Below are 11,355 nucleotides of genomic sequence, written 5' to 3'. Positions count from 1 at the left end.
TGGAGCAAAAAGAGAAGGCATTTCTTTGTGCATATTCCATGCAGACTGTGCAGAAATTTATGTGGTCAAAGCAGAAGATTCAAACCTTGTGAAGTATTAACACAGAGCCAAGCAATTTCATTTACAGCATTTTTTATGCAGTTGCAACATGATGTGGTTGTAGCTTTTTAAACTATGAAACCCCTGAGAGATTGTGCCTTCTAGCTGAAATAAAGTATTTGTAATAGATTGTGGCTTCAGATTCTGTTGGCTGCTTCCTGGCCTGTGGATGGCTATTCTTAATGAACTTCACAGATTTCTGAAGGCAGTTTACTTTCTTGACCTCAACTTCTAAACTTTACCTGCAAGAGGTTTATCTGTACGGTTTCCTAGAGTGGGAGAGAAATATGTAGTATTCCTGGCCAGTGCAGACCTGTCTCACGTGATTAAACAACAGTTTATGCATCTTGATCCTATTCTTTTTTTCACTCTGTGTTTCTTTGGAGTTAAAATGGCTATGATAGCTTCATCAAAAACCGTCTTCAGGCCCTTCTGTGTTAAAGCTGAGCACTCCACATAGCAGCATGCTCCTATCTCTTCTGCTAGTTTTCGTCCTTGTTCCAGACATATAGGTTTTTCTTTCATTCAGTCTTGCTAAAGTTTTGGGGTCATCTCGAAGATCAATCTGAATTCCAATTAATAAGAAGGGTACATTCGGTGCATATTCCTTTAATTCTGGTACCCAGTCCTTCACATTTTGAAAGGAGGCTGGGTTTATGACAGAAAAACACATAAGGAAGACGTCAGTCATAGGATAAAATAAAGGTCGCAGGCGATCATAGTCTTCCGGACCCAGCAGTGTCATAGAGTCCCAAGAGATACTGCTTGCCACCCAAGGTCACGGTCACGCTGACTGCATAGTGGTCAAAGACAGTGGGGACGTACTCCTCGGGGAAGACGTCGTTGGTGTAGCTCATGAGCAGGCACGTCTTGCCCACCGCCCCGTCTCCGACCACCACGAACTTCAGCATCAGCGCGCCGGGCCAGTGAGCCATGCTGCACCCGGCCGGCCTCCGGCCATGGTCCCCTCGGAGCCCTCGCCCCGGACCCCGGCTCAGCCCCAGCCCGCCTAGGGGCTCAGCCGCCGCCTCCTCGGCTCAGCACAGCAGGGCGAGCACCCCCGCCCCAAACAGCGGCTTCCCCCCGGGGAGGGGGCGGCGGGTCCTGGGCGCTGCTGCCGCTGCCGCCGCCACCGCTGCGGTCTCCCTGTACAAAAACTTTTTAATTTAATGAAATCAAATTATCCATTTTACACCAAATTTGCTCTCTATGTCTTGCTTATTCAGAAATTGTTCACCTATCCATGAGTCTGATAAGTAATATATTCCATATTCTCCTAATTTCCTTGTAAAATCTCTATACTTAGGTCATGTATCCATTTTGATCTTATCTTGGTAAATGGTGTAAGATATTGGTCTATGATGATAGGATTAAAGAAGATATTAATAGAACCTTTTTCCAAACTAGGGAATAAGAGAAGCCATCCAGTGGATTTACTAATCCGTCTCAGGGATTGTGTTCAGTGAAATATTAGTCAAGCACGGTGTGGATCAGCCCAGATTATCAGTAAAATCATCTGTTCAGCATAGAAACTATGTGTATCAGGAAACTTTTATGAACAATTCCTGAGAAAGAAAGAGGACACTAGAGTGTACAGTTTCATAGGTGTGAGTTGCCCTGGCCTTATGGATTTTCTCCACATGTGCTTTACTATTCCGGATTTGAAGTGTATGCTCATTCTCTTCATAGATATTATTTGCATTAATGGGAGAATGTAATTAAGATTTATGGGTGGAATGTTATATAAATATTAAATGTTTGCTTTCTGTTTTCAGTAAATGTTTTGGTCAAGATAAATTATTAGTGGCTAATTTATTATTAAGAACTGTGTGTGTGTGTGTGTGTGTGCGTGTGTTTGCACATGCGTGTGCACTGCAAGCATGCCAGCAGCACAGTGAGTGTGGGAGACTAATGAACTATAGTGTTGATGAGAATAGTTACCTATAAGGGTTATCTCTAGGACCCTGAGAGGTAGAGGAATAGCCCTGAAGTTGCTGCTCTGGGAATCACCCTCACCTGCCAAAGTGGATTCAGGTAGGGTCAGTGAGCCAGCCTCAGTCTAGGAAGAGTGAGATCTGGAGAAAATTTGGATTGGTACTAAGTCTGAGCTATAGTAATAGCAGCTTTTGGTGTCACAATGTTAATTAGTCCTTATAAGCCCAAGTCTTATCTCTGGAAAAATATAAAGGAAAAGATGGAATACACCATAACCATAGACAGAAAGATGGTACAGCAGATCTGTGAGGTTAGGAAGGCAACAGCTATGAGGACTATCTCTCCAAATTACACCAGCCTTTATATCCTTTTTTATGCTTCCAAGAAAAACATAAAAACAGAGGGAAGCAATATTGCTGCTAGTTTGAGACTAGCCTTAATAATCTTATAACATTGGAGGTGGAAGAGACAAAGCAACACCTGGAGGAATCCTGTTGCAACATGGCAGCAATACTGCGTGAGTCAAATGTACCTTAGCATCTCTTTTGTATGTGTCTTTTCAATGTGTTTCTCTTGTACTGCATGTGCTACTAGAATTATAAGGCGGTTAACAGTTATATAACTGACAAAATTGTAACCTACTTCCTCTTCTCTAGGTTGTATCTGAGGCATGCACTAAAAATAATAGCAGTTTTAGTACTTTGATACCATTTTTCAATTTACATAATTGTTTCTTCAAATGTTTTTTTCTAAAAAGCTGAATTAAAGCACTCAATATATTTATTATCCAATATAATTCAACCTTTAGAATTTGTTCCATCCTGTCCATTGATTCTTCTTAAAAAAATTTAATTAATTAATTAATTAATTAATTAATTTTTAGTCTTCAACATTCACTTCCACAAGATTTTGAGTTCCAAATTTTCTCCCAGTCTTGTCCCTCTCCCACTCCAACATGATGTGCATTCTGAATACCCCTTTTCCTAACCTGCCTTCCCTTCTATTTCCCCCCCATGCCTTCTCTTATCCTCTTCCCCTCCTATTTTCCTGTAGGGCAGGATAGATTTCTATACCCCATTTTCTGTATTTCTTATTTCCCAGTTGCATGTGAAAACAATTTTTAACATTTGTTTTTAAAACTTTGGGTTCCAGGCTTAGATACTTAAAATCTAGCCACTGCTCAGATTCTTAAAATCTAGCCACTGTTCAGATTCTGATAATGTAGCCACTGCTCAGATTCTTATAACCTAGCCGCTGCTCAGATTCTGATAACGTAGCGACTGCTCAGATTCTTATAATCTAGCCACTGTTCAGATTCTTAAAATCTAGACACTGCCTACCCATGTTCAGACTCCTTAAGAGTCTGACCAATATGACAATGTTCTAGTAAACCTTGTCTTTGGCTGAAAGAAGGCTTGGGTCGAATTTTTTTGGGCCGCACCTGTGTGTTGTGATTTTGGGGTCCCAGCACCCCTAAACCACATCATTTTGGTGGCCTAACCTGAAGTTCTTCTCCAGCCGAGATTGGATGCCCCTCCCCTCCTTTCTTGCTCTGTAGTTGGGGTCATTCTCCACACACCAAGGCTTGGAGGTGCTTTTCTGGAAGACAGTTATAAGGCTGTCTCACACTTGGCCTGACACTCTCAGGCTCTCAGTCCACTGGATTGGTTCAAGGCAATGGACCTGGGTACACCTTCCTCAGCATAGAGGACAAAGACAGACACCCTATCCAGAAATGTATGCTCTGTTAATTCCCTCGGCACTAGGGAATTGGGGAAAACTGCAGTTGTTTTTTGGTTCCCTGAGGCTTACTTACTCCCTTCCCTCTGCACCTCTGAATCCTCCTTCATGGAGGTTACAAGGAAATTTAGAACAGCTAAAAATATCTTGGCAGATTCTGGAGGTTTTGTGACTGATCATTAAGAAGGTGTTTTTTTTTTTTTTTAGGCAATTGGGGTTAAGTGACTTGCTCAGGGTCACACAACTAGTAAGTTTCAAGTGTTTGGTCTGAGGCTGGATTTGAACTCAGGTCCTCCTGACTTCAGGGCTGGTGATCTATGCACTGCGCCACCTAGCTGCCACTGATCATTAAGGAGTTTTGAAACTCCTCCTTACAACCCTGGTCACTTCTTTCCCTTGAGTCAAGAAGGTGTCTGTTAACCCCTCTCATAGTAGAAGAGAGTTTCACCCTTTACCCCTCACCTTTGATTTTGCACTACCCCACCTGGGAAAGGAAGGAGGGGGGAAGGGCAGCAGCTGTGGTGTGGTTCCCCCTGGCAATGGCCTTGCCTGGAAGCATCACCCAGGTTCAGCACATCCTGCTCAAGGTAAAGAAGCTAGCCTTCACACTTGGGTAAGGATGCTCTTTTAAAGTTTAGTTTTAACTGTTAATGATGAGATGTTGATTCTCTGTGTAAAGTAATTTGAAAGTGTATTTAACATAACTGAAGTCACCTGATTGGTAATGGGTTTGTTTCAAGTTTCAAATTGGCGAACTTTCTGTATCAGTTATGTCAAGTGACTTTTCATAATTTGGTTACAGCTGAAATAATTTAGCTATTGTTGGTTATTGTTTTAATGTGTAAACTAGCGGCAAAGCTTGTTTGGGTTATGTATGCCTTGCTGAGAATTTGCAAGTGTGTAGAAATCTCTAATGATTGGCATTTTACATTAGGACAAATTTAAGTTTGAGATGTAAATCCTGGAAAAGGATTTTTCCTAAACTGTGTATAGTAAAACTTGCTGTTTGAGGTAAAAGTTCATAGGATTTTATTTTGAGTTGTCTGATGGGTCATAATCCATCGATAATCAATAATCCACCATCTGAGAGAAATACTACAAGCTACTCAGAGAAGGTGATACTGGTGGGAAGTCAGCATTGGGAAAAGCTGAGAGGACAGTTTTAGCCCCAGTCTATGATGAGATCCTGTTGGCTCAGTTTCCCTGTTATATTCCTTTGAAAGGGAATGTTACCCACCTGGCTATTCCTACGTCTGGCTATGAGGTGGATCCTAAGTCTGGCTATGAGGTGGATTTGATACTGCATGGTTGGAAAATGGGAATACAAACCGAGTTAAGGATGTTTTATCCTCTCAAAGTTGGGCCCTAAATCTAGTCCTTACCTTATATCTGGGCCCTTCAGTTTTTTTTTCTGTCAGATTTGTGTCTTCCAGACTATAGACCATTCACCTACAGTTGGTAGCAAACAGCGAGTACCAGCCAATGTCCCCACATTGTTCCCTGGATGCAGTCTGTGCTCAGTTCCAGTCAGCCTCCTTTTTGGGACCCCCTCAAGGCAGGGACAGCTCTATGCCCCTTGCCAGCAGTAAGCAGTTTCAGAAGCTGAGACCTTCACCCCTTAGTGCAAAAGAATTTGGGTCCCAGTTGTTTGAGGGGTGAATGATGGGGTTGGGATCTGGGCTCCAGAAAGGAAAAACCCTGGACTTTCCCACATGGCCAATCTCTGGTGTTCACCTGAGGCTATAATCCCATCAACTGGCCTTTCATTGTGGCTACACCCAATCTCCCCTCCCTATGGCCTCTGGCCGTTTCTCACCCTTAATCCTAGTTAGGCTCCATTCTCCCTTGGCCATGAGGTTCAGGTCCCTGGAGTTATGTTCACCCCAGTTTACTGGCCACTCCTAGGTCCATCCCACAGTCCTTCTGTATATAAAGTCCACCCTGTCTCCATTAAGATACTCTGAGTCTTAAAATCTAGCACTTCATAGATTCTTAAAATCTAGATTCTGATAATCTAGCCACTGATTAGATTCTGATAATGTAGCCACTGCTCAGATTCTGATAATCTAGCCACTGTTTAGACTCTTATAATCTAGCCACTGCTCAGATTCTTATAATCTAGCCGCTACTTATGCATATTCAGACTCCTTAAGAGTCTGCTGAATATGATGATGTTCTAATAAGCCTTGTCTTTGGCTGAAAAAAAACAAAAAAAATTTGGGTTCCAATTTTTCTCCCTTCCTCCCTCCCCACCCACTCTCATTGAGAAGAGAAGCAACTCCATACAGGTTATACAAGTGTAGTCATGCAAAACACTTCCATAGTCATGTTGTGGAAAACTAACTATATTTCCCTTCATCCTATCCCACCCCCTGTTTATTCTATTCTCTCTTTTGACCCTGTCCCTCCTCAGAAGTGTTTGCTTCTGACTACCCCCTCTCCCAATCTGCCCTCCCCTCTATCATCTTCTTGCTCTCTTGTCCCCTTCCCTCCTATTTTCCTGTAGGGTAAGATAGATTTCCATACCCAATTGATGTGCATGTTATTCCCTCCTTAAGCCAAATTTGTTGAGAATAGAATTCACTCATTCCCTCTCACCTTTCCCCACTTCCCCTCCACTGTAAAAGCCTTTTCTTGTCTGTTTTATGTGAGATAATTTACCCCATTTCTCCCTCTCCCTTTCTCCTCTCCCAGTATAATCCTCTCTCACCCCTTAATTTTATTTTTTAGATATCACCCCTTCATCTTCAACTCACCCTATGCCCTCTATCTCTATCTATCTATCTATCCAACTACCCTAATACTGACAAAGGTCTCATGAGTTACAAATATCATCTTTCCATGTAGCAATGTAAACAGTTCAACCTTAGTAAGTCCCTTATGATTCCTCTTTCCTGTTTACCTCTTCATGCTTCTCTTGAGTCTTGTAGTTGAAAGTCAAATTTTCTATTCAGCTCTGGTCTTTTTGTCAAGAACACTTGAAAGTCCTCTATTTCACGGAATATCCATTTTTTCCCCTGAAGGATTATAATAATTTTTGCTGAGTAGGTGATTCTTGGCTGTAATCCTATCTCCTTTGACCTCCAGAATATATATCCCAAGCCCTGCAGTCCCTTAAGGTAGAAGCTGCTAAATCTTGTGTTATCCTGATTGTGTTTCCACAGTACTTGAATTGTTTCTTTCTGGCTGCTTGCAATATTTTCTCCATGACCTGAGAACTCTGGAATTTGGCTACAGTATCCTAGGAGTTTTCCTTTGGGGATCTCTTTTAGGAGATGATCAGTGGATTCTTTCAATTTCCATTTTATCCTCTTGGTCTAGAATATCAGGGCAGTTTTGCTTGATAATTTCATTTTTTATTTTGGTTAGGCAATTGGGTTAAGTGACTTGCCCAGGGTCACACAGCTAGTAGGTGTTATGTGTCTGAGACCATATTTGAACTCAGGAGTCCTACTTAATCCAGGGCCAGTGCTCTATCCACTGAGCCACCTAGCTGCCCCTTCTTGATAATTTCTTGAAAGATGATGTCAAGGCTCTTTGTGATTATGGCTTTCAGATAGTCCAATAATTTTAAAATTATATCCCCTGGATCTATTTTCTAGGTGAGTTGTTTTTCCAGTGAGATATTTCACATTGTCTTCTATTTTTTCATTCTTTTGGTTTTGTTTTACAATGTCCTGATTTCTCATAAAGTCACTAGCTCCCATTTGCTCCATTCTAGTTTTTAAGGAAGTATTTTCTTTCTTTCCTTCTTTCTTTCTTTCTTTCTTTCTTTCTTTCTTTCTTTCTTTCTTTCTTTCTTTCTTTCTTTCTTTCTTTCTTTCTTTCTTAGGCAGTCAGCTTTAAGTGCCTTGCTCAAGGTCACACAGATAGTAAGAGTCAAGTGTCTGAATCCAAATTTGAACTCAGGTCCTCCTGACTCCAAGGCCAGAGCTTTATCCACTGCGCCACCTAGCTACCCCTAAGAAGTATTTTCTTCAGTGAGCTTTTGGACTTCCTTTTCCATCTGGCCAATTCTGCTTTTTAAGGCATTCTTCTCCTTATTGGATTTTTGGACCTTTTTTGCCATTTGGGTTAGACTGTTTTCAAGGTGTTATTTTCTTCAGTATTTTTTTTTTGGGTCTCCATTAGCAAGCTGTTGACTTGTTTTTCATGATTTTCTTGCATCACGCTCATTTCTTTTCCCAGTTTTTCCTCTGCTTCTCTTACTTGCTCCTCAAAATCCTTTTTGAGCTCTTCCATGGCCTGGGACTGATTCATATTTTTTTTTGGAGGCTTTGGATGTAGGAGTTTTGTCTTTGTTGTCTTCTTCTGGTTGTATGCTTTGATCTTCTTTGTCACCAAAGAAAGATGTCTATAGTCTAACTTTTTTTTTGTGCCCAATTTGCTCATGTTCCTAGTCATTACTTGAGTTTTAAACTCTTTGTTAAGGTAAACATCTGCTTCCAGTGTGAAAAATGTACTGTCCCAAGCTTCAGGGGTTTTGTGTAGCCGTTTTCAGAGATACTTCTAGGGACCTATACATTTTTAGTTCTTCCAGGGTGGTATGATCAAAGGTGAGGTATTTACTCCTTTCCTGGCCTGTGCTCTGGTATATGAGTAACCACAAGTACTCTTTTCTGCCTTGGAACTGTGAGGAGGATTCCCTGTCCACTGCCACAACAAGCTCCACCACATAAGTGCTCCTCCTCACCTCAAGACCACCCCTCAGAGCTGTGACCCAGATCCAAGCACAGGCAGAGCAAGAGAATCCTGCCTCAGCACCAGCAAAGAGATCCCTGAAATCCCCCTCTGATTAGCCACTCGATTCCCCCTCCATCTGTGGGCCTAGAGCTTGGGAAGCAGCCACTGCCCCAGGACTGCTCTGGGACTGGGGCTGGGACTGAGCTTCTCTCTCACTGTGGTCACAGAAGTTTCCTACTGACCTTCTAAGTTATCTTTGGTGTTTGTCTGTTGAGAAGTCTGGAAACTGCCACAGCTGCCTGTCATTTAGTCCTCTGAGGCCTGCTCTCCGTTCGCCGAGGCTTGGACATTGTCTGCATGGCCCATGCTGAACTGTACTCCTCTCCCAGCTTGGTGCAATAGCCCTTTCCCATCAATTGTCCAGGTTGTCTTGGTCTGGAAATTTGTTTCACTATGTCTTTTTGTGGGTTCTGCTGCTCTAGAATTTGTTTAGAGTCATTTTTTACAGGTATTTGGAGGGCTTTGGGGGAGAGCTCAAGCAAGTCACTGCTTTCACTCTGCCGTCTTGGCTCTGCCCCTCCATTGATTCTTAATTTATGATCCTAAAGGAATTTTTAGCTCTTAGATCTTTTGTTATAGAATTTATTTATTGAATTACAATTAAAATGATTACTCATTTTTCTGTTCAGGGATGTACAGAAGTGGTAAGAGGGACATAATTAGCAAACCTACCCTAGGTGAGTTGGAGCTGCTGCTGCTGCTGCTGCTGCTACTCCAGTGCTTCACATGGGAGGTATAGGTCAGGCTTAGGAGTAGAAATAGAATTAGGCTCTGCCTCTCTCCAGCTGGAGTTGGGGAGAGGGTGTAAACCAGGATATTCTCTCCATTTTGGGTAGAAATAAGAGTGAAAATTCTTTGTAATCACAATAGCAATAACTTAATGGTCAATGATTGTCACATGGATGCTATTACAATTGTAATTGCTTAAAACTGCCCTAAGATTTTTTGAGAAACCCTCTATTAACACCAGCTATTGATAGTGATGATCAGGGCAGCTAGGTGGCACAGTGGATAGAGCACTGGCCTGAAGTCAGGAGGACCAAACACTTGACACTTACTAGCTGGGCAAGTCACTTAACCCCCCAATTGCCTAAAAAAGAAAGAAAGAAAGAAAGAAAGAAAGAAAGAAAGAAAGAAAGAAAGAAAGAAAAAGAAAGATAGTGATGATCAACATGATTGCTGTTCTAAAGGATCTTACAAATGACAGAGGCAGGACATATTCATGTGAAAAGTTTAGCAATAATGAAGTATTTAAATAAATGTTCATTACACAGTAGCAAAGGTTTTACAAGCTTGTGCATAAAGAATTGCTAAGTGAGTGATTTAGGAGTTCAGAAGAAGGTTAATTGACATCTCTGTGGGATGGTCAGGGGAGACTTTAGGAAGTTGGCATCCTATGCAGGGCCTAATATATTATATTTATTCAATAAATGTGAGTTGAATGAATGGATGAAGTGGTTTTTTCTTTACTATTTTTTAAATTATTATTAATTTATTTTTAGTTTCCAACATTCACCTTCATAAGCTTTAGAGTTTTAAAATTTCTACCCCTCCCTGCCAGCCTCCCTCTCCAAGACAGCATGCAATCTGATACAGGCTCTACATATACATTCCTATTAAACATTTTCACATTAGTCATGTTGTAAAGAAGAATTAGGACAAATAGGAGGAACCACAAGAAAGAAGAAACAAAGCAAAACAGAAGAAAAAAAAAGAGCAAATAGTATGCTTTGATCTGCATTCAAACTCCATAGTTCTTTCTCTGGATGTGGATAGCATTTTCCATCATGAAACTTTTGGAGATGTCTTAGATCCTTGCATTGCAGAGAAGAGCTAAGTCTATTAAAGTTAGTCCTCACACAATGTGGCTGTTACCATGTACAATGTTCTCTTGGTTCTGCTCATTTCATTCAGCATCAGTTCATGTAAGTCTTTCCAGTTTTTTCTGAAGTCTGCCTGCTCATCATTTCTTACAGCACAATAGTACTCTATTACATTCATATACCACAGTTTGTTCAGCCATTCCCCAATTGATGGGCATCTCCTCAATTTCCAATTCTTTGCCACCATAGAAAGAGCTGCTTTAAATATTTTTGCACATGTGGGTCCTTTTCCCATTTTTATGATCTCCTTGGGATATAGCCCTAGAAGTGGTATTGCTGTATCAAAGAGTATGCATAATTTTATAGCCCTTTGGACATAATTCCAAATTACTTTCCAAAATTGTTGGATCAGTTCACAACTCCGCCAACAATGTACTAGTGTTCCAGTTTTCCCACATCTCCAACATTTATCATTTTCCTGTTTTGTCATGTTAGCCAACCTGATAGGTGTGATATGGTACCTCAAAGTTGTTTTGATTTGCATTTCTCTAATCAATATTGATTTAGAGCATTTTTTCATATGACTACAGACAGCTTTAATTTCTTCATCTGAAAATTGCCTGTTCATATCCTTTGACCATTTATCAATTGGGGTATGACTTATATTCTTATAAATTGCCTTAGTTCTCTATATATTTTAGAAATGAGGCCTTTATGTGAGACACTATTTGTAAAAATTCATTCCCAGTTTTCTGCTTCCCTCCTAATCTTGGTTGCATTGGCTTTGTTTGTGCAAAATCTTTTCAACTTAATGTAATCAAAATTATCCATTTTGCATTTCATAATGTTCTCTTTCTATGGTTTGGTCGTAAATTCTTCTGTTCTCCATGAATTTGCCAGTAAACTATTCCTTGCTCTCCCAGTTTGCTTATAGTATCAGCCTTTATATCTAAATTGTGCACCCATTTTGACTTTATTTTGGTATAGAGTATAAGATTTTGGTCTATGTCTATTT

The 11,355-nt window shown here is 40.9% G+C and overlaps 1 pseudogene; it reads right to left on the bottom strand.

The window, feature by feature from the left end:
- Window positions 1-310: 310 nt before the first annotated feature.
- On the bottom strand, window positions 311-1,045 carry LOC110193228 (rho-related GTP-binding protein RhoQ pseudogene; annotated as a pseudogene).
- Between the last annotated feature and the right edge of the window lie 10,310 nt (window positions 1,046-11,355).

The sequence above is a fragment of the Phascolarctos cinereus genome, unplaced genomic scaffold (genome assembly GCF_003287225.1).
Source record: "Phascolarctos cinereus isolate Bilbo 61053 unplaced genomic scaffold, phaCin_HiC Scaffold_2;HRSCAF=192, whole genome shotgun sequence".
Classification (NCBI taxonomy): domain Eukaryota; kingdom Metazoa; phylum Chordata; class Mammalia; order Diprotodontia; family Phascolarctidae; genus Phascolarctos; species Phascolarctos cinereus.
Note: the sequence above shows the minus strand (reverse complement) of the source record. Positions and strands in the feature narration are given on the sequence as shown.